This window comes from Podarcis melisellensis (genome assembly GCF_964234715.1).
Source record: "Podarcis melisellensis genome assembly, chromosome: 6".
Lineage (NCBI taxonomy): Eukaryota > Metazoa > Chordata > Lepidosauria > Squamata > Lacertidae > Podarcis > Podarcis melisellensis.
Genome location: NC_138538.1, coordinates 11,885,704 through 11,906,354, shown reverse-complemented (window position 1 = coordinate 11,906,354; position 20,651 = coordinate 11,885,704). Strand labels below are relative to the sequence as shown.

The following is a 20,651-nucleotide window of genomic DNA, read 5'->3' as shown; positions in this document are numbered from 1 at the left end:
CCTTAATTCAGCTTGCACATTTTAAATCTGCTCAGAACATTGCCTATTATTTTCTGGGAAATGTATGAGTTTCCAGTGAGCCAGGGATATTTTTTTCTCAAAAAGAGAAGAAAAATCAAAGAAGTATGTGTTGTTTTAATTCATGAACAGGAAGGGCAAACGTACAAGTGTGTGAAAGGTACGATCTGATCTTTGAGTTACAGTTGTGGGCTTTGGTTACAGTCTAAGTCATGATGACATCACCACACATTTCTGGATTTGCCACACTGTCATAATTATGACATCATAAGAAGGAGAGTGATGGAGTTGAGGATATGGCTGGACAGTTTAGTATGACTACTATCCACCTGGAGAACCAGGTCTGATACCCTTTCTAGGATATGAATAAAATATTGCCAGGAGCAGCTAGAATCTATGTCCACCTGCCCCATGTGGAGAACTACTGAACTGCAGGCTGAACCCTTCCAGGTGAAGAACTTGAGGCTTGACACCATTACATCCTTCTGGACAGAAAGGAATACGCAAGGGCTTCGTCTTCCTGATGCAGGAAGTGGAACAGCAGGGACCATCCAGTGTGTGATTTCAGGGGAAAATTCTGCTTCCGATCTGGATGACAGCAAACTCTGGAGATTCTAGTCAGCTCGGAGTTTGCTTTCAGTGAGGAAGACCGTTGAGATTTCACAACTCATGAAGTTGGAGAGCAAAGTCATTCTGAACGGGTTTTTCCTTTGTGTAGGCCTAGCCTAAGAAAGTCAAACCTCTGTTTCATTTCTCTTCAATTTATACCCTGTATTTGTTCAGTTTACACCTGTTTCTTTTCTTAATGAAATTTGCAGTCAAGACTTGAAATATAAGCAAAGGAATGAGAATGATAAAGGAATGTTATGTAGGATGTATGTTTTAAAGAAATATTTTATTTATGGGAGTAGATGAATGATTTGAATAGAAACATCATGGAAGAAAGGGTGGGAAGTCAAAGGTTTAAGGGAATATAGTATAGAAATTGAATTGGATTTGTTCAATTGTTTAAAAATGTCAATAAAAAAATGTGTTTTAAAAAAATCTGTTTCTTTTCTCTCTGGACTCTATCTGCTCTTATCTGCTTTTTTCCCAGCTGCTCTGCTAACATTGCAAAGCCCTGGTACTGCATCCTTGATTATTCTAATCAGGAGATTAGTCTTCTGAATTGCTCCTTTTTGCTGCCTTCTGGCTTGTCCTCTAGTCCTGACTTCCACTTCATCAATCAGTTCCTCCCTATTGGTGAAGACCAGATCCAAGATAGATGATCCCCTCATCTTGTTTTGTTTCCCATCCTCTGTGCATTTGCGTAGAGACAAGTGAAACCATGAGTTGTTCCCTGCAGCTGCTTCCTTCCTGTAATTTCTTGCCCTTTAGCGGGTTTCTGAAGTACTACCTCGGTTTCCTGTGCATGTTGTTGTTTAGTCGTTTAGTCATGTCCAACTCTTTGTGACCCCATGGATCAGAGCACGCCAGGCACTCCTGTCTTCCACTGCCTCCCGCAGTTTGGTCAAACTCATGCTGGTAGCTTTGAGAACACTATCCATCTCATCCTCTGCCGTCCCCTTCTTCTTGTGCCCTCCATCTTTCCCAACATCAGGGTCTTTTCCAGGGAGTCTTCTCTTCTCATGAGGTGGCCAAAGTATTGGAGCCTCAGCTTCACGATCTGTCCTTCCAGTGAGCACTTAGGGCTGATTTCCTTCAGAATGGATAGGTTTGTTCTTCTTGCAGTCCATGGGACTCTCAAGAGTCTCCTCCAGCACCATAATTCAAAAGCATCAATTCTTCAGCGATCAGCCTTCTTTATGGTCCAGCTCTCACTTCCATACATCATTCACAATGTCCATACATCATTCCTGTGCATACATGTAGCTATTATCCCCAGTGCTAGGTGCTCTTTTGACATTCATATTGTTTTCTCCCTCCCCCTCAAGATCTAGTTTAAAGCTCTCCTGGTCAGATTCTCAAGATTCTTGGCAAACACATTCTTGCCAACTGCAGCCCATCTCTCTCCAAATGTCCTACCTCAAAGAAGCGGAGTACATGATCCAAGAAACCAAATCCTTCCTGACGACGCCACCTGTGCAGCCAATGGTTTACCTCAAGTATTTTCCTCTCTCTTCTTGAACCACGACCTTCAACAGGAAGGAGTGATGAAAAGACTACCTGTGCCCCAAGTCTCTTCAGCTCCCTGCCCAGTATCTCATAGTCTCTTGCTATGTGTTGGAGGCTATGTGTGGCAGTATTATTTGTACCTACACAAATCAGAAAGAAGGGGTGGTGTTCAGTGGGTAACTTCTCCATCACATCATGGACCTTTGCACCCAGAAGACAGCACACCTCCCATGATACCCTGTTTCCTCCACACACTACTTTCCTCCACACACTACTCCCTCAATAGGGAGTCACCTATCATCACCACTCGTCTCCCCCTCCTCTGGGAAGTAGCAGGAATCATTCTGTGGGCTTTGCCTTCCAAAGGCTGCTTTGAGTGTTCAGAGGTCTGCTTCTGTAGTTCTTGAGTCTTCCCCTCTTGTTTATTGGAGCTTATTTTGATATTGTTGTGATAAGTTACAAAGGCCGGGAAATTGTGGTTTGAGTACTTGGTTTTCTTTCTATTGGCTTTTTAGGAAAGGTTGAAAACAGCAAAGCTTTAATCTACCCTGGCACAAAAACATATCAGAGAAGAAAGATATACAAGAGGCAAATGGTGATGCTAGAAGAATTAAAGTGTTATTATATAAAGGTGTCTTAGGGGCATTAAAGATCTTTTAAAACTTCATGTTCCTCTTGAATTAAATGGGGGGGGGGGTGAAGCAGCAGGGAGAAAAAGGGATAATTAACAAAGAGGCTGTGGGGGATCCAAGAAGATCTAAATTGCAGTTATAAATGAAAGCAACAAAAGATGATGATGTGCTTAAAGCATAATATCTCTGCACTTTTATTTTCCCTGTTCACTATTATACATCAGCCAAGTGGCAGAGACAGAATACACCTGCCTTTACCTCAAAGCTCTAGTCTTCCAGATGGAGAATGCTTGGTGTTCTGATATACTTTCCTCTGTTCTAACTAGTTATGTATTTCTTTATAAAATTTATTCAGCACCTTTCCCAAAGCATAAAAGCAGATAAAACAGTCTAATAAACATGCCTTCAAAACAGAGTAATAATCTTTAGTGCTATAAACTATTTTTAAAAAATAAAAATGCAGAGATCAATGGAAGAAGACAGATAGGCAGGCAGAATAAATCTGAGCACCTAACTGCTACCAGTCAATAACTGCTGTTAAAGCAGGAGTGGGGAATTTGAGGTCTTCCAGATGTTAGACTCCAAATCCCATCATCACTGACCATTGGCCATACTGGCTAGGGTTCATGGGAGTTGTAGTCCAACATCTGGAGACCCACAAGTTCCTCTACTGTTGCCATTAATGGGACAGCTACAGGCATCAGTTCATAGCCTGACACACATAGACATTCATGTGGTGCTGCCAAGGAGATGTCATGAAAAGCATTACCTGAAGAAAAAAAACATCCAGGCAGAAAAGTTGTTGACTTTTTTTGCTCAAAGTTGTTGGGCTTTTTTTTTTTTAAGCAAAAAAGAGAGCGCTGAGATCCATTTTGGCTTGAGGCTGCCTGTGAGGCTGCCTGTTGAAATGACCAGGCCATAAGATCTGGACTCCCTTCATGCAGATAGATGAATAAACCATATTTCTTAAAGCCGCAACAGTCTCTGCCATGTCTTCAATTTTCTGAAGAGACACAGACCCTGTGGGGGTGCCTGGGACACCATGGGCCATTGCTACCACTTGGCAGAGAGAGGGACAGGCACCTGACTTTTGTAACATTATTTATATCTCACCTTTCCTCCAAGAAGTTCAAGGTGGTATACATAATTCTCCCTGCTCCATTTTATCTTTGCAACAACACTGTGATGTAGGTCAGGCTGAGACACTGTGATTGGCTCAAAGGCACCCAGTAGGCTTCATGGTTGAGTGGGAGATTTGAACCCTGGTCTCCCGGCTCCTACCACACATGGCTTTATACTCACACACACACACACACACACACACACACACACACATGGTTTTTACACGTTTTCCAAACACAACATCCCATTTTAAACAACATAACAAACCTTTGGCTATCACAGCCTAGGACTTCCATCAACCTCAACGGATGGTTTTCTAACTTCCTTTCTAATTTTGCATTTCATTATTATAGTTACTGTATTGCTATTAAATCCAAGTCCTAAATAAACTCCTTCTTAGTCCTCTTTTGCAATAATTCATATAGTTCTCCTTACAAAATTTCTTGTAACCCTACAAGTAATATCGATTGATTACAATTGTCTTTCAAATATATAATGGATTTCTTCCAGTCCTTCAGAAAAGTCTGGTCTTGCTGGTTCCAAATTTCCCCAGTTGATTTCGCCAACTTGGTCATAATCCATCAATTTCATCTGCCACTCTTCTCTTGTTGGTAATTCTTCCTGCTTCCATCTTTGGGCTAATAGTATTCTTGCTGCAGTTGTCACATATAAAAGCATTGTTTTATCACACTTACCTCTCTGTACCTCTGTACCTACAATACCAAATAAAAGGGCTTCTGTTGTTGTTTTTTACAAATGTATATTTCAACATTTTTAAAAATCTCATTATAAATCATTTCCCAGAAGTCCTTCACTTTCTTACATTCCCACCACCTACTACAGATGGCTTGGGAAGAGTCCTGAGGGTTACACAGAGTTGCCGTGAGTCTGCATTTGGCCTCCGGGCCTGAGTTTCAGTAGCCCTGCTTCCCAGACATGCGTTACCTAGCAACCAAGCCCAGGTAGCTCCAGGTATTTTCATCTTGAGGAAGTGGGACTTCTCCTCAGCTGGACAGTCAGCAACAATTTCAGCAGCCGTGGTGACTGTAGAAGGCACCAGAGGCAAAGTCAATGTGAAATGTACTTTTTGAACATCCTTTGGCAAGAACGAAAAACTAGAGCAATTATTTAAACACCTGTACTTGTCTTTGTTGCAGTCGTTTTGGTATTTGAGAGCAAATGCAGGTTTTGATTACAACAGAAAAAGAAAGAAAGGAGAAGAGAAATGGAAGGGAAGGCATATATATAACTGACTGGAAGCAAGGATTGCAATTCTTTATGCTAATGTAGCAGTTGTTTAACCAAGAAACAGCACTTAGATTAGATAAATTTAAGGACTTTCACACACCCGAAGTATATTTCACGTTCTATACTTTAACTCAGTATTGATTATTTGATAATTATTATACCAGAAATGCGTTATAATGGAGACCTCTGTCGTGGTTTATTGTGCTGTAGTGTGAACGTCTATATTTCCAGTTGTCATTTTGGTAGATTTGTTTCTAATCAAGACTTGTCTCACTGTCAGTAGGCCTTGTATTCATTTGATTTATCAAGATAATGAGCCAAGAAGGAACTTCACTTTCCAGTAACTAAGACAGCTTTTTTTATATAAATAAATGTACAAAGCAAGCTACAGTCTTGAAACAGGAAGTTCACCTCCCATATTGGAAGAACTGCTTTCCGGACCTGGAAATCTCTGAGGGTATCTGAGAGTATCATTAGTCATTAGTACAGCCAAGAGACTTCCTGGTCAAGGAGATTGTATTCCTATAGACAATAGCAAACAGTTGAACTCCCTCCCCACAGAGGTGTGTCTAGTATCACTGAGTTTCTGTAATATATGGAAACCATTTAGTTTTGCCATGGCCTCATGAATATGAGCTTACAGTAATGCAGAGGTGGTATTTTCCACTGTCAGCCCCAGTGTGGCAGCTCTCCCTACTGAAATATGAGAGGCTACAACAATACAGTGGTACCTCAGGTTACATACGCTTCAGGTTACAGACTCCACTAACCCAGAAATAGTGCTTCAGGTTAAGAACTTTGCTTCAGGATGAGAACAGAAATCATGCTCTGGCGGCATGGCAGCAGCAGGAGGCCCCACTAGCTAAAGTGGTGCTTCAGGTTAAGAACAGTTTCAGGTTAAGAATGGACCTCCGGAATGAATTAAGTACTTAACCCGAGGTACCACTGTACTGGCATTCTGCCAGTTCTGGAACACACACCTGTTTAGACAAGTATTCCTATCATCTCCTGTTTTAACTGTTTTAATTGTAGTGCTGTTTTAATGGACTTGTATTGCTGTCCATTTTTATTGTGGGTGTTTATTTTTATGTTTGGATGAAGTCACTTTATTGCCTATGTTAATTATGTGTGTCTTTTGTTATTGGTTTTACGCTAGTAATTACCTTGGCAATTAAGTGGTGGATGACGATGATGATGATGATGATTAACAACAACAACAACCTTTGAAAGTTAAGGTATTTTTGTGAGACCCACCAGTTTCCTTTTGTTGTCCCTATACTCTGCTGCTTTGGTTTTGAATTGTTTTAATTTGTATGATTATATTGCTGTAACCTGCCCTGAGACACAATGGTGAAGGGTAGGTAAGAATATTTGAACTGCATGTCTTAATATGTGTGTGTGTGTTTTAATGAAACTCTACATTTGTTATTAATGTTATTAATGTAAGCCACCTTGGGAAGGCTATGAGCTTGAAATATGGCTTAGAAATGTCTGGAAATAAAAGGAAATTAATGTCCTTATGTTCCCCACACAGTGGGCAAATGAGATAAGACAAGAACGGCCTCCAAATTTAGCTTAAAATGAAATTGCAAGACAGAATGTGAGTGTTCTGGCTTGGGAAGAAACATCTCGTGATTTCCAGGGAAGCACAAAGGCTCATGATAAGGCCAGCAGACGTCACTATCAGTATGCCAGTAGCTGGCGCTTTCCTTCTCGAATAAGAAAACTTATTTAGAGAAGGGTAAAATATCATCACAGGAAATCACTTTATTGATCTGTAGCTTGCAATTAATATTTATGGAATTCTCCAGATGATGCAACAACGCATCTACTGCCGAGTAACTGCCCCCCAAAGCTGCTTGCCATTGTCATGAAAGGAAGTCTAAATTTTCTGTGTGCCAGAAAGGCACATTGCACTCATCATGCAGCTGCCTCCAAAAAAAACAGGCTAATGTGGCAAGCGATATCTGTCCCTTTGGCAGCTCTGCAATTCCTCTGACGTTTCATGTGACGATAAAGGCATTTTGCTTCCCATTTTGCTCCAGGCGAGATATTGGTAGCAACTTCAGCTGGGGCTCTAAGTATCAATTCCCTGAGCACAACAGTGAGCTCTCACTCCTGATATTGCCAGATGGTGAGCCCACTTCTCCTTTATTGATCCACAACTCTGAAACAGAAACAGGTGCTCTGCAGGACCGTCCCGATGACACATTGAATTCGATTTATGTAGCAACAATTGTATCCCAAGCTCATTTTGCTGGAGAGTTCTTTCTGTTTCTTGTTGGTTAGGCCTTCCAACTCATTTCCAAAATGGTCCACTATGTTTTTCAAAGGCTTGTTTATGTGATGCATTAAATCCCCCAAAATTGATCTCCTCCCGAAAGTAAGCATCTGCTCTCGAGGAATCCAGCCCTGATCAACCCCGGAGAGGATGCACGTCTAAGGCGGAACATCTAAGGCAGCAGAAGCTCTTTGAGAAGGAAAAGCAATAAAACAAATATTGCTAAATTATTCATTGAAGTGGTAAGTGAGTAGATTTGGTCTTGACTGATTCTCACATTGTCTGCGAAGTGTTGATGTCAGTTACGGAAACAGATGTCCTATGTCTTTGGCATGGCTCATCTGTTCTGGTCTAGTTGCTTTTTATATCCCAATTGAGAAGATATACAGGCTTACGGTTCTTGGGCAGAAAAGGAAGGAACGTCTTCCAAAAACTGGAGCAAAAACAGCAGCTAGTGTGCTCCCCTTCTTCCTGCATGTGTGTTCAACCTAGAAGGAGGTGGGGCTGTGTGTTTGGTGGAACTGACTCGGCTGGGGCTCTGACTGCGGCCACATCCACCCCATACATTTAAATCCCAGTGATAGCACTTAAAACAGTCATGACTTCCACCAAAGAATTCTGGGAGCTATAGTTTGTTACTGGAAAAGACCCTGATGTTGGGAAAGATGGAGGGCACAAGGAGAAGGGGATGACAGAGGACGAGGTGATTGGATAGTGTTCTTAAGGCTACCAGCATGAGTTGGACCAAACTGCGGGAGGCAGTGGAAGACGGGAGTGCCTGGAGTGCTCTGGTCCATGGAGTCACGAAGAGTTGGACACCAACTTAGTTTGTTAAGGGTGCTGAGGGCTATTAGGATAGTTCCCTCTTGGAACTACAAGTCCAAGAGTGGTTTAACAGCCAATCTCTTTTCACAAGGAACTAGTGCCAAGCTGACACCATCACCAAGCAGGCTCTGTCTCAGGCGCAGAAGTCCATCGACTGGGTGCTGGACATCCAGGCCAAAGAGGAGGAGGAGGACAGCAAAGCAGCGCATGGTGGAAGCGCCCCGTCCCAACAGAGAGAGGCAGGTAGGTGGAGCACGGAGTGTGGGGAGGACTCTCCTCAAACCCCCTCAGCCCTTTACTGAGGTATCCAGGCAAGGCTGGCAGCTGAGGAAATCACCCACCACCACCACCCCCACACCTTGTCCTCACCCTCCGGTGGTTGCGGTGAACAGGGGTGGTGGTGTCAAGCGAGGAGGGTCTCTCCACCTGCCCTGACTGGTGTGGCCAGTCTTCTTCTTTGCCTTGGGGGTTAATTGGTTTTATATTCTTCTCCACCCCACTCCCAAATCAGCATATCTTGAGGGCTTCCAAGTGGCAGATTGAAGTGCTTGCTTGGTTATATATACAGTGGTACCTTGGGTTAAGTACTTAATTCATTCCAGAGGTCCGTTCTTAACCTGAAACTGTTCTTAACCTGAAGCACCACTTTAGCTAATGGGGCCTCCTGCTGCTGCCATGCTGCCGGACCACGATTTCTGTTCTCATCCAGAAGCAAAGTTCTTAACCTGAAGCACTATTTCTAGGTTAGCAGAGTCTGTAACCTGAAGCATATGTAACTTGAAGCGTATGTAACCCGAGGTACCACTGTATGTTGCTAGCTGTTTAGAATAAATTGTTAATCTACTCACTCACTTGTGTTTTGTATTACTTCTGAATCTCATTTAAAAGAGCCACTTTGCATTTGGCAAGACAATATTATAAATGTTGTATTGTTTGTTAATCATATAATATGACTTTGGTTATCATTGTTACGTTTAGTTTATTTTTAATTGCTGCTTTGTTAATGGTGTTTTGTAGATTGTAATTGTTTTACTGACAATTTGTTGATTATTTTATATGATTTACGCTTTATTTATGATGTCCCTTTATGTTTAATTATGTTACTGCTATTTCATAGAATCGTAGAATTGTAGAGTTGAAAGGATCATCTAGTCCAGCCCCCTGAATTTCAGGAATCTCAACTAAAGCACCTGTGACAAATGGCCACCTGACTTCCACTTTGAGAGTCATTTGAATGGAAAACAGCATAGAAATACAATCAGTCAATCAATTAATCCATCAAAGGTCTGTAGGGGCATTTGCTCTCTCTACATTGACTCATCTCTATAGCTGGTCACCTTCTGATAGACCTTACAATAATATAGTCAGCTCCCCTTTCTGGTCAGAAAGTTATTTCCCCCTATTTCACTGGAGAAAACTGACCAAAGTCTGAAAATGGTAGGGGCCATGGAATTTTATAGACCAATCACTTCCTTTTTTTTATTTCCCAGGCACACTATTAGGCTAATTTCAAAAGGAAGGTCTCTGGTGTAAGAATGGTATTCAAGCTACACAAAACACAGTGTAGAAACACTTGTTCCCGCTTTTCAAAGCACAGCCCTGGAGTGTGATCTCCTCTGATCATTTGGAAAGAAACTTTGTCTGCAATTTTTCAAAGAAGCCCTCATTGATTGAGTGTAATATTTATAATGCAGAACGTGCATGTTTTGCAGCTTGAGCCCAGAGGAAATATGAACTTCAATGAGACTGTTGCTTTAAGGTATTTAGTAAATTATTTTCAGCTATAAAAGAGAGGTGTACACAGGCATGGGCTTTGCGCAGCTGACTCACCCAGCCTGCCTTGAAAATATTGGGCCACAGTGACTATTTTGCTCATGATACTCTGCGGGTAAATTGACAATTCAAAATGAAAGTTAATCAGAGGGCAACAAATCTGGACAAGGTCAGCCATGCGGAAAATTGGTAAGGCACAAATACTTGGCCTGGTTTTTTATTATTATTAGGAAGTCGGTTCTCTCTGATACAATTTGTTTCTGTCGAGAAAATGGAAGAGTGTGTTCGCCGATCACACATGTTCATTTAGGAGGCATTGATACAAACGTTCACATTTATGTTTTACTTGATGAGATCCACAGTAGCTCAGTGTGTGGGTTAAACACACACAGTAAAAATGAACGAAAGGTGAGCTTGCTCCGGAAAGGAAACTGGAGCCGTTATATTGTAAGAAATTGCAACCGACGATCCTAGAATCCTAAATCTGAGTACGATGCAGACAAAATAAGGTACATCTGAATCTGCAGATTATGAGTTCATTTCTTTCTGTTCTTTGCTTCTATTGTGTTGTTTTTTTAAAAAATGTTGCTGGTTTGTTGTTTGTACTTTAAAGTGTTTTGTTTTTTATTTAAAAGGCATCCTATCTTCCCTGAGTGGGCATTTGCCTTAAAAAGGTTATATGAAAATTCTAACGTAAATGCATGCGTTCTCTCTCTCTCTCTCTCTCTCTCTCTCTCTCTCTCTCTCTCTCTCTCACACACACACACACACACACACACACACAAATCCTAAGCACAACTACTAGGAAGCAAACCTTATTGAACTCAAAGATTTACTTCTGGGTCCAGGGCTGTGCTTCAAATTCCATTGATATCAATGGGATAGCAGAACTCATTGGGCCTTTGAATGAATCACCCAATTGTTGATCAGCAATGTATGGAGGGGAAGAGTCAGTATTAAAAAAATAATAATTCAAGGATACACGGATACACACACACTCACACACACAGCCGGCAGCTTACATACATTTAACTTTTGTAATAATAATGATGATGATGATGATGATGATGATGGATGGGCATCTGGGGGAAAAGACATTGGCAATCACACTCACCATTGCACCCAATGTGTTTTGACTATACACAATTTCGGCTTTGGCACGATTCTCAGAAGGTAATTCCTGCGTAAGTTGCAGGCTTACTGTACATATATATATATACAGTGGTGCCTCGGGTTACATATGCTTCAGGTTACATACGCTTCAGGTTGCATACTCCACTAATCCAGAAATAGTGCTTCAGGTTAAGAACTTTGCTTCAGGATAGGAACAGAAATTGGGCTCCGGCGGTGCAGAGGCAGCAGGAGGCCCCATTAGCTAAAGCGGTGCTCCAGGATAAGAACAGTTTCAGGTTAAGAACGGACCTCCGGAACGAATCAAGTACTTAACCCAAGGTACCACTGTATGAACAGTTTGATTGCAGAGGCTTGGAGGGCCACAAAAAGCTTTTGGCATTGCAGCATCACAAGAGGTGAACCAATGAAAGCAGTCAGTATAGTCAGACGCTCACAATTTCGCACATACGTTTTATGCAAGCCATTATGTTTTACATTACTCTCAAAAGTCCACTGCATGATGAAATAGCTTACAAATTAATAAGGTGAAATATGTTTTGAGGATCTGTGTTTCTGTATGCTTATAATCAAATTATTTTTTTAAATGTGTACCACTTCTACTGCAGCGAAGAATGCAGGTCTGTCCTTATCTGGACGGGGTGATGCTTGGTGTTTTCTATGGGTTTAATCATTTATACTGTGCTCCTTCTTGGCAAACAAAAGGCAAAAAAAGAAAGAATTGCTTTGTATTAATCTCTCTTAGTTTTCAGGGATATACATTTTTTCTTATCAAGCATTCCGGCTTTTGCCTGGGGTGAAGAATTGTGTGATGAATTCATTTTTGTTTTATTTTCTTTATAAAGCAGTGCTCACCCTGCAGCGCAAATCAGCATCCCTGGATTGCCGCAAGTGGGCTCATTTGAATTTTATCATCGATCTCGTCTGCCCAGTGACTCACTTTGGTGTTATTTAATTCCTAGTGTGCTACTACTGTATGCCCCAATGTGAATCCCTTGCTCCCTCAACACTGCAGCATACTTTTATTCCTCCCTAACGACTGAACTTAGAGTAAAATACTAGGCTACGCAACATCACAATGCTAAACAGCCATTTTGCAAGTACGTAAATCGGCTTGTTTTGGAGGCATGGATAAAATGAAACCGGTGTAGCCAGAGCTATGTGTTTGTGGAGCCATGTGGCGTTGTACTATTTATTTATTTGTGGCATTTTTACCTTACCCCCTCCCCCCAAAAAAGCATGTTACAGAAACCCACACTAAGACAGGCCTGCTCATAATTTAAAAATGCATGGCACATGAGGAAAAGGGAATAGGAGGGCAGAGGAAAAAGCAATATTTAGCACAAGTTGTTCAGGCTTCAAGTCTTATAATATGGTTATACAGTGGTACCTTGGGTTAAGAACTTAATTCGTTCTAGAGGTCCGTTCTTAACCTGAAACTGTTCTTAACCTGAGGTATCACTTTAGCTAATGGGGCCTCCTGCTGCCACTGTGCAGCTGCCGTGCGATTTCTGTTCTCATCCTGAAGCAACGTTTTGAGTTAGCGGAGTCTGTAACCTGAAGCGTATGTAACCTGAAGCGTCTGTAACCCGAGGTACCACTGTATAGCTTCTGGCTGTGTTGCCCTTAATTAAGAACAGACATACTCTAAAGTACAGTGGTACCTCGGGTTACATACGCTTCAGGTTACATACGCTTCAGGTTACAGACTCTGCTAACCCAGAAATAGTGCTTCAGGTTAAGAACTTTGCTTCAGGGTGAGAACAGAAATTGTGCTCCGGCAGCGCAGCGGCAGCAGGAGGCCCCATTAGCTAAAGTGGTGCTTCAGGTTAAGAACAGTTTCAGGTTAAGAACGGACGTCCGGAACGAATGAAGTACTTAGCCTGAGGTACCACTGTACTCTTTATGCTGTCAATTCATGTAGGGTTGTTCCTGTGTGCATCACAAGAGACTGTGTAGGAGAATGATTCAGCAACAGAGAAGCTATGGCTTTCTACAACAGAGGCTCCTCATATTTTACATAGTTAATAAAGTTTATCTTACGTATATGGACATTTTGTATCCTGCTAGTTATGGATCTAAGAATAGCACACGGTATCAGAAATAGGTGCAAGTTGGACTGACTGCACTTAGCAACAAGGAAGGTGAAAAAGATACAAAAGACCAGGAAAAGAGGGAGATAAAGAGGGAAAAGATGGAGCAACTCAGAACTCCAGCACTTCTTACTCTCTTTGGAAATGCAGCAGAGAACTTGAAAAGGTTCAGGCGAGAACTTAACCTCTTTATGAAAGCTGGTTGAGCTGCAGAGAAAACTGGTGAGCAAAAAGTAGCTACCCCCCCCCAAAAAAAAATATATTGCTGTTTCAGAAGCATTAGATGTATTTAGCAGTTTGCCGCTCAGTGAAGAACAGCAAGTTTATTATGAGGCTGTGTTGCAGAGATTTCAGGAATATTGCAATATTGCACTCCTAAACTCAACCCTTGAGAGATGACAGTTTCATACGAGAGCGCAGAAGGATGGGAAAACATTTGAATCCTTTATTACACATCTTAGACTGTTAAGCAAGGCATTTAATTTGGGAGGACTTGCAGATTCACTCATTAGGGAACAAGTTGTCATTGGAAGCCAGGCTTCAGACCAAAGAGAAAGATTGCTCAAGGAATCTGCCTTAACTTTGACAAAGGCACTCAGATTTGCCAAGCTGTGAAGCTGAACAAGGCCAGAATGCAAAGGAAAGCAGGAAAATGCAACTATAGACAAGAGCAGACGGTTTGGGAACCAAAAGAGCATGCAAAATCAAAATAATGTTCCAATGTGAATTGTACGACGAAGAGTCAGACTGAATCTGCAAAAGGCAGTAGAAATGAATGTTCACGCTGTGGGAGCAGACATTTGTTGTTTAGTCGTTTAGTCGTGTCCGACTCTTCGTGACCCCATGAACCAGAGCACGCCAGGCACTTCTGTCTTCCACTGCCTCCCGCAGTTTGATCAAACTCATGCTGGTAGCTTTGAGAACACTGTCCAACCATCTCATCCTCTGTCGTCCCCTTCTCCTTGTGCCCTCCATCTTTCCCAATATCAGGGTCTTTTCCAGGGAGTCTTCTCTTCTCATGAGGTGGCCAAAGTATGGGAGCCTCAGCTTCAGGGTCTGTCCTTCCAGTGAGTACTCAGGGCTGATTTCCTTAAGAATGGATAGGTTTGATCTTCTTGCAGTCCATGGGACTCTCAAGAGTCTCCTCCAGCACCATAATTCAAAAGCATCAATTCTTTGGCCTTCTTTATGGTTCAGCTCTCATTTCCATACATCACTACTGGGAAACCATAGCTTTTACTCTACGGACCTTTGTCAGCAAGGTGATGTCTCTGCTTTTTAAGATGCTGTCTAGGTTTGTCATTGCTTTTTTCCCAAGAAGCAGGTGTCTTTTAATTTCGTGGCTGCTGTCACCATCTGCAGTGATCGGGAGCAGACATAGACCCAGACAATGTCCTGCATTTGGAAAGAGCTGCAACTTTTGCAAAACAAACAACAACAGAATGACTTTGCAAATGCTTGCAAGCCAGCACAGACTGGGCCCAGACAGAAACAAAGTATCAGCATTCTGCAGGGCGGAGAAAACATAAACACTTATTTGCAAAGAGAGGATTACAGCGCAGGAGAAAACTTTTTATTTTAAGAAGTCTACAAGAGGCATCAGGATTCAGTGACTGAACAATTACTCTGAATACAAATTGAACTTTTGTTACTTAAAAATTGGATACTAGAGTGCAAGTAAATGTAGTATCTGAGGTGAAAGGCTTGGAGCGAAACCCAAGCCACATAGAATACAACTTTAAAAATCCAGTTTAAAACTTACAGTTGAGAGCTTATTCCAACTCAGGGAGTTTGTGAACCGGATGCTCAGGTAAACAACAAAACATTAAAGTTCTTGTTTGTAGTTGTTGCTGGAAATTGGATACTTATATTAGGACTGAAAACATGTCGTACTTTAGTTCTTATTAAGAAGCTGTGCAGTGTGGAAGGACAGGGTCACATGAACACTGAAGATCAGTTTTTAATGATGTCTTTATTGACATTGGCAAGCTTTCAGCAGAATATAAAACAGAACTGATTGACCCCTGTATTCCAGTTGTACATGCACCCAGAAATGTCCTGCTGGCTCTTAGAGATAAAGCTAAAAGAGGAACTAGGTAGACTAATCGAACTTGACATTATAGAGAAAGTTGAAGCACGTGCAGAATGGGTTAATTCTGAGGTTGAGAAAAAAGATGGGTCCCTATGGCTGTGTCTGGATCCTAAAGAACTGAACAAATATGTTAAAAGAGAACATTTTCCAATACTCACTAAAGAGAAGATCTTTGGCCAAACATATTTTTCACCTTTGCATGCATCTTCTGGATTTTGGCAGGTGCTCTATAACAAAGTAGCAAATGACTTTGCACTTTCAATACCCCTTTTGATAAGTTTTGCTTTACTAGATTTCCTTTTGGACTTTGTTCTGCCCCCAAAGTCTTTAATAGAAAGATACAACAAATCTTTGGAAACTACTAAAGCGTATATTGATGATGTTGTGATACGAGGTTGTGAAGTTAACCCACATTCCATCTTATTCACACGTTGCTAGTCATTGCTTTCAAAGATAAAATGAAACACACAGGAGAGACATTGGGGAAGTGGGAAAAAGGCTTATAACTTATACTAACTCACAGGGATGACTATGGATCCTAAGCTTATATCATGAGAGGTAGTTTCATGGCTGCCTTGTGCAGTAGGCAGGGGGAGAGAGGCTGCACACAGGAGGAAGGAGATTGGGGGTTTATTTAGGGTTTCCATATATCAAGAGGTAAAAATCAGGAGAGAAAAAATGTTGTTGGGCCCCCCAGCTGCCAATTGCTGCCCGCACGGAGCCTGAACCTAAACCTTAGTCGCCCCAGAATTTCCTGGACGTATGGCAACCCTAGGTTTCATGGGAAACTGTACAGTCATGCCTTGGTTTTCAAACAGCTTAGTTCCCAAACGTTTTGGCTCCCAAACATCACAAAACTGGAAGCGACTGTTCCGGTCTGTGAACTATTTTTGGAAGCTGAGCATCTGCCAGGGCTTCTGCAGCTTCTGATTGGCTTCCTGCAGCCAATCAGAAGCCACAATTTGGTTTTCAAACATTTTGGAAGTCAAACGGACTTTCAGAACAGATTCCGTTCAACTTCCAAGGTGCAACTGTACTTTCATTGACTATCTGTTAATCTCAACCCTGCCTTCTACTGACTGGAGACATGCAAGGTTGCATTTACCCAATGGGACTTACCCTTGAGTAGACAGGAATAGGATTGTATTATCATTCTAAAATTACTTTCACCTTATTCCAAGCCCTACTGAGAACAATAAGAAAAGAGGAGTTGACTGCCCTCCCTTGAATTTGGGCAATGAATAAGCTATAGCTCAAGCCTTTCACACTCAATTTCCTTTGAAGTGTTGCAGCCCACACTGTTTTCCAAATGGAACTCCACAGGCAAAGCAACCCTTTTCACTGCTTAATTGAGGCAACTTATGAAGTCTTCTGTTCCATCTGCTTTTGCTTGCAGGATTTGAACATATTATCATAATGAGGCTCCCAGGCCTTGCAAAAGACCCATATACAAATGTATCCTTAGGAGTGGGCTGGATCAAATGCAACGTCTGGTGGTCCAGAGACAACAGTCTTAGCATCATGAGATAATGCAAATGGTTTTGAGGACAGGCTGGTGAACTTCATTCAGCTTAATGAAGATCCCCACTGTGCTGCTTTCCTTCTTCTTCTTGCACTGCAAGAGAATTGATAGAGGAGAGAGAAATCAGCCCGTCCTCGCATGGGCTTTAGCGAAGAATTTGACCCGACCTCTCATTAGTGTGTTGTCTGCCAGAACACTGTGTTTCCTTTGCAAGAGACAGGTGATGCTGTTTATTCTTTTTCTGCTGACGAGCTTGAGAGCTAAACTAAACAAATGATTTATTATCTACGGATTCATAGAGAGAAAGATGTTTTCTTATGAGCTTTCAAAAGCAGTTGCAACTAGGAACTCGGCTACACTTAAGAAGCAAGTATCAATTTATCACATGCAGAGATTTATGCCAATTAGCAGTGTGTGTGGAAGAGGACTCATGTATGGCTAATTGGCAGATTTGGGGACCAACAGGAGCTTGGTGGGAGAGCAGGAGAGGCAGAAGTTGCTGGAAACCACAGGAGGCCGAGAGCTCTTGTGCTTGGGTACCACTTGTGGGTTTCCCCCAGGGTGACCAGTGTGAGAGCAGGATGGGCCCGTGGCCTGATCCAGCAGGCTCTTCTTATGTTCTAATAATAATAATATTAATAATAATAATAATTTATTATTTATACCCCGCCCATCTGGCCACTCTATGCGGCTTCCAACAAAATACAAAAATACTGTAACACATCAAACATTAAAAGCTTCCCTAAACAGGGCTGCCTTCAGATGTCTTCTAAAAGTAGTTGTTGTTCTCTTTGACATCTGGTGGGAGGGCGTTCCACAGGGAGGCTGGTGCCACTACCAAGAAGGCCCTCTGCCTGGTTCCCTGTACCTTGGCTTCTCACAGTGAGGGAACCGCCAGAAGGAACCTCAGTGTCTGGGTAGAACGATGGGGGTGGAGACGCTCCTTTAGATATACGGCACGCTTTGTAGGCAAAAGGTCCTTTGTTTAGACTCAATGCTACATAACCAGATATATCCTTGGACAGCTGCCAATCAAAGTAAGCATCACTGTAGAAGTGGCTTACTGGGTGGGCTTGAGCCACTGGTCTAAACCGCTGAGCCTCTTGGGCTTGCCAATTGGAAGGTTAGTGGTTTGAATCCCCGCAATGGTGTGAGCTCTCATTGATCTGCCCCATCTCCTGCCAACCTAGCAGTTTGAAAGAACGCCAGTGCAAGTAGATAAATAGGCACCGCTGCAGCAGGAAGGTGAACGGCATTTCCGTGCACTCTGGTTTCCGTCACGGTGTCCTGTTGCACCAGAAGTAGTTTGGTCATGCTGGCCACATGATCCAGAAAGCTGTCTGTGGACAAATGTCAGCTCCCTCAGCCTGAAAGCGAGATGAGCGCCGCAACCCCACAGTTGCCTTTGACTGGACTTCACCGTCCAGGGGTCCTTTACCTTTTTTCCCCCACCTTGCTGTCCTAGCTGCCTAAAAGATGGATTGTTGGAGGAAAAGCAGGAGGTGCAAGGTAGTGGGGAAATCATGATGCAAAGACATGGATGCCTGTATGAGAGTCAGGTCAGGGTAGTTTTTCTCAGGGTGGGACACTGAAGAAGAGGAAACTCCCCCAGGTAGGAAGTGGGAGAATTCAACTCTCTGTATGTGTGAAGATCAAGATAAAAGGGTGACCAAGGGTTACAGCAATATATTTCTAACTTTCTGTCTCATGAGGCTCATATAAGGATTATTAATGTGTTTTGTTTTCTTTTTCTCTTTTTTCTGTTTGATTTATTATTTTCTATTAGTCTCTTTAGTTGGAATTTTATGGTGTATAAGGTTGAAAACATTTAATAAAATTGATTTCTTTTAAAGGCACAGGTGGAGCTAATCTGCCAGTCCTGCTGGTATGTCTGCCCCCTGCCAACTACCCTGCTGCCTCATCATTCTCCCACCCATTAAGCAACAGTGACCCACCTGCTGGAAAGCTAGCAAAGGGGCGCCACCCCAACCAGTGGTAAAAACGAAGATGTGAAAGCTAGGAGCTCAATGGCACCTTAAACCTAGGTTATGGGCGCAACAACGGAATGTCTAGGCATGCATTTTTATAACAAGAATACAAGGCTGAAAATGAATGAACTGCAGTTAAAATATTATGTTCATTTTTCACATGGCCTAGTCTTTCCCCTGCCCACCCCCTAATATTCTTAAGAGGGTCTCTTCTCCCGTTTTCAGAGAGTAGCTGGAAGTGGGGAGGCAGAAAAAGGTCCTCCTTTCCTTCCACTCTGCAGTTTTAATCTGAAATCTAAGATGCAGTACTGCACCCGGAGCTCAGAAACTGTTTGTGCTAATGAAATTCCCTGTCGCAAAATGTGCCTAGAACAATGGGAGTTTCGAACACTGACCCCAACCCAGGAAGCTGTCTCTTCATCAACTCCAGTCTGACATGGCATAACGCTGTGTATCTGAAGAAGTGTGCATGCACACGAAAGCTCATACCAAGAACTAACTTAGTTGGTCTTTAAGGTGCTACTGGAAGGATTTTGTTTTGTTTTGACTATGGCAGACCAACACGGCTACCTATCTGTAGCTGGTTCATATGTTCATTTTAATGTGTGCATGAAATTGTTTTCAATGCTAACCTTGCTCAGACTAGAGACATTGAAGTTAATGAACATTACTGCCTTAGGTTCATCCATGTAAATGAGTCTACTCTGAGTGGGGCTAGCATGGGGTGGAACTGAGTGACCTACTCTTCCAGCTGTTTTGCGTGAGCAAGCATTGAAGCTTGCCAAATGGAATGATTCCCCTCTCCTCCTCTGAGTTCTCTTTGATGGCAGTGGTGGGGGGTGTTAGGATCACCCTACTCGCGTGTAGGATGCCGGCAGAGACACATGCCCGACTGGCATATTCTCTCCCTCCTGGTTGGTCATTCAGGAGCTTAAAAAGCTTTCTCCAGCCCAAACATCACAGCGACTGATACCAAGAAGCATCAGCACACTTAGGGAACCTGCCGAGTATTGGCAGTTCGTGTAACAGACTCAGTAGCTCAGCATATTGGCTAAACTACTTTATTTACATATAATATACTCAGAGCATCTTGACTCAGCTTCTTCCGCTTTCTCATCAGACAGCAAAGAGAGAGAACAAAGGACAATAGTCCTACATCATGGAAACATAGTAATCCAAACATCCTGTCTCCGTCACTTCCCACTATGTGGAATGAAAACATACACCGTCATGTGATAGAAAACAATCCCATGACTGCAAGCATGGAACAAGAATCCTAACAGAGGGATGGGGGCACAGGGGAATGGAGAGGGGGAAAGCCCCATGGTGCAAGCTGAAGTCCTTGTGCAGGGCTTCTGCCAACAGGATGGGTTAGGTGAATCCCACCCATGGTGAATAATTTCATTTATCTTATCTAGGCCTGTTACAAGGTTCACAATCGATGGGGAAGTGCAGATGGCCCACATGCCAGCTGGAAGTCCATTGGCAAGATCCCCCCTGGCAGTGAGGAGTTAGACTCACTGAGGGAGGGGGAGCCATGGAGGGCATCTTGCCTAAATACCCTCCAAACTCTGGGGCCAACACTTCTGCCAGTTTCCCCATTATGTCTTTGAAAGGCAAGGCGAGTCATTTTTAGCTAGGTAGCCAGATTCAGGGTCCAGTTAGGGGTCTTTGACATACTATTGAGAATGAGAACATGTGTGTGTGATACTTTTATCCACAAAAGAAAGTGCCACTCCTCCAGCTCTCTAGTATGGAAATTATGCGAATTAAAGGGCTATCACTTTATAACCTGGCAAATTATGAACAGT

At 42.5% G+C, this 20,651-nt stretch overlaps 1 long non-coding RNA gene across 1 annotated transcript in view; it reads right to left on the bottom strand.

Annotated features, from left to right (window-relative positions):
- The window catches only part of LOC309373288, an 82,831-nt gene extending 63,620 nt beyond the window's left edge, over positions 1 to 19,211 (bottom strand). The window contains exon 1 of the long non-coding RNA XR_014169946.1: positions 19,001 to 19,211. This is a non-coding gene — a long non-coding RNA (uncharacterized lncRNA). The remainder of the gene's footprint in view (positions 1 to 19,000) is intronic.
- Between the last annotated feature and the right edge of the window lie 1,440 nt (positions 19,212 to 20,651).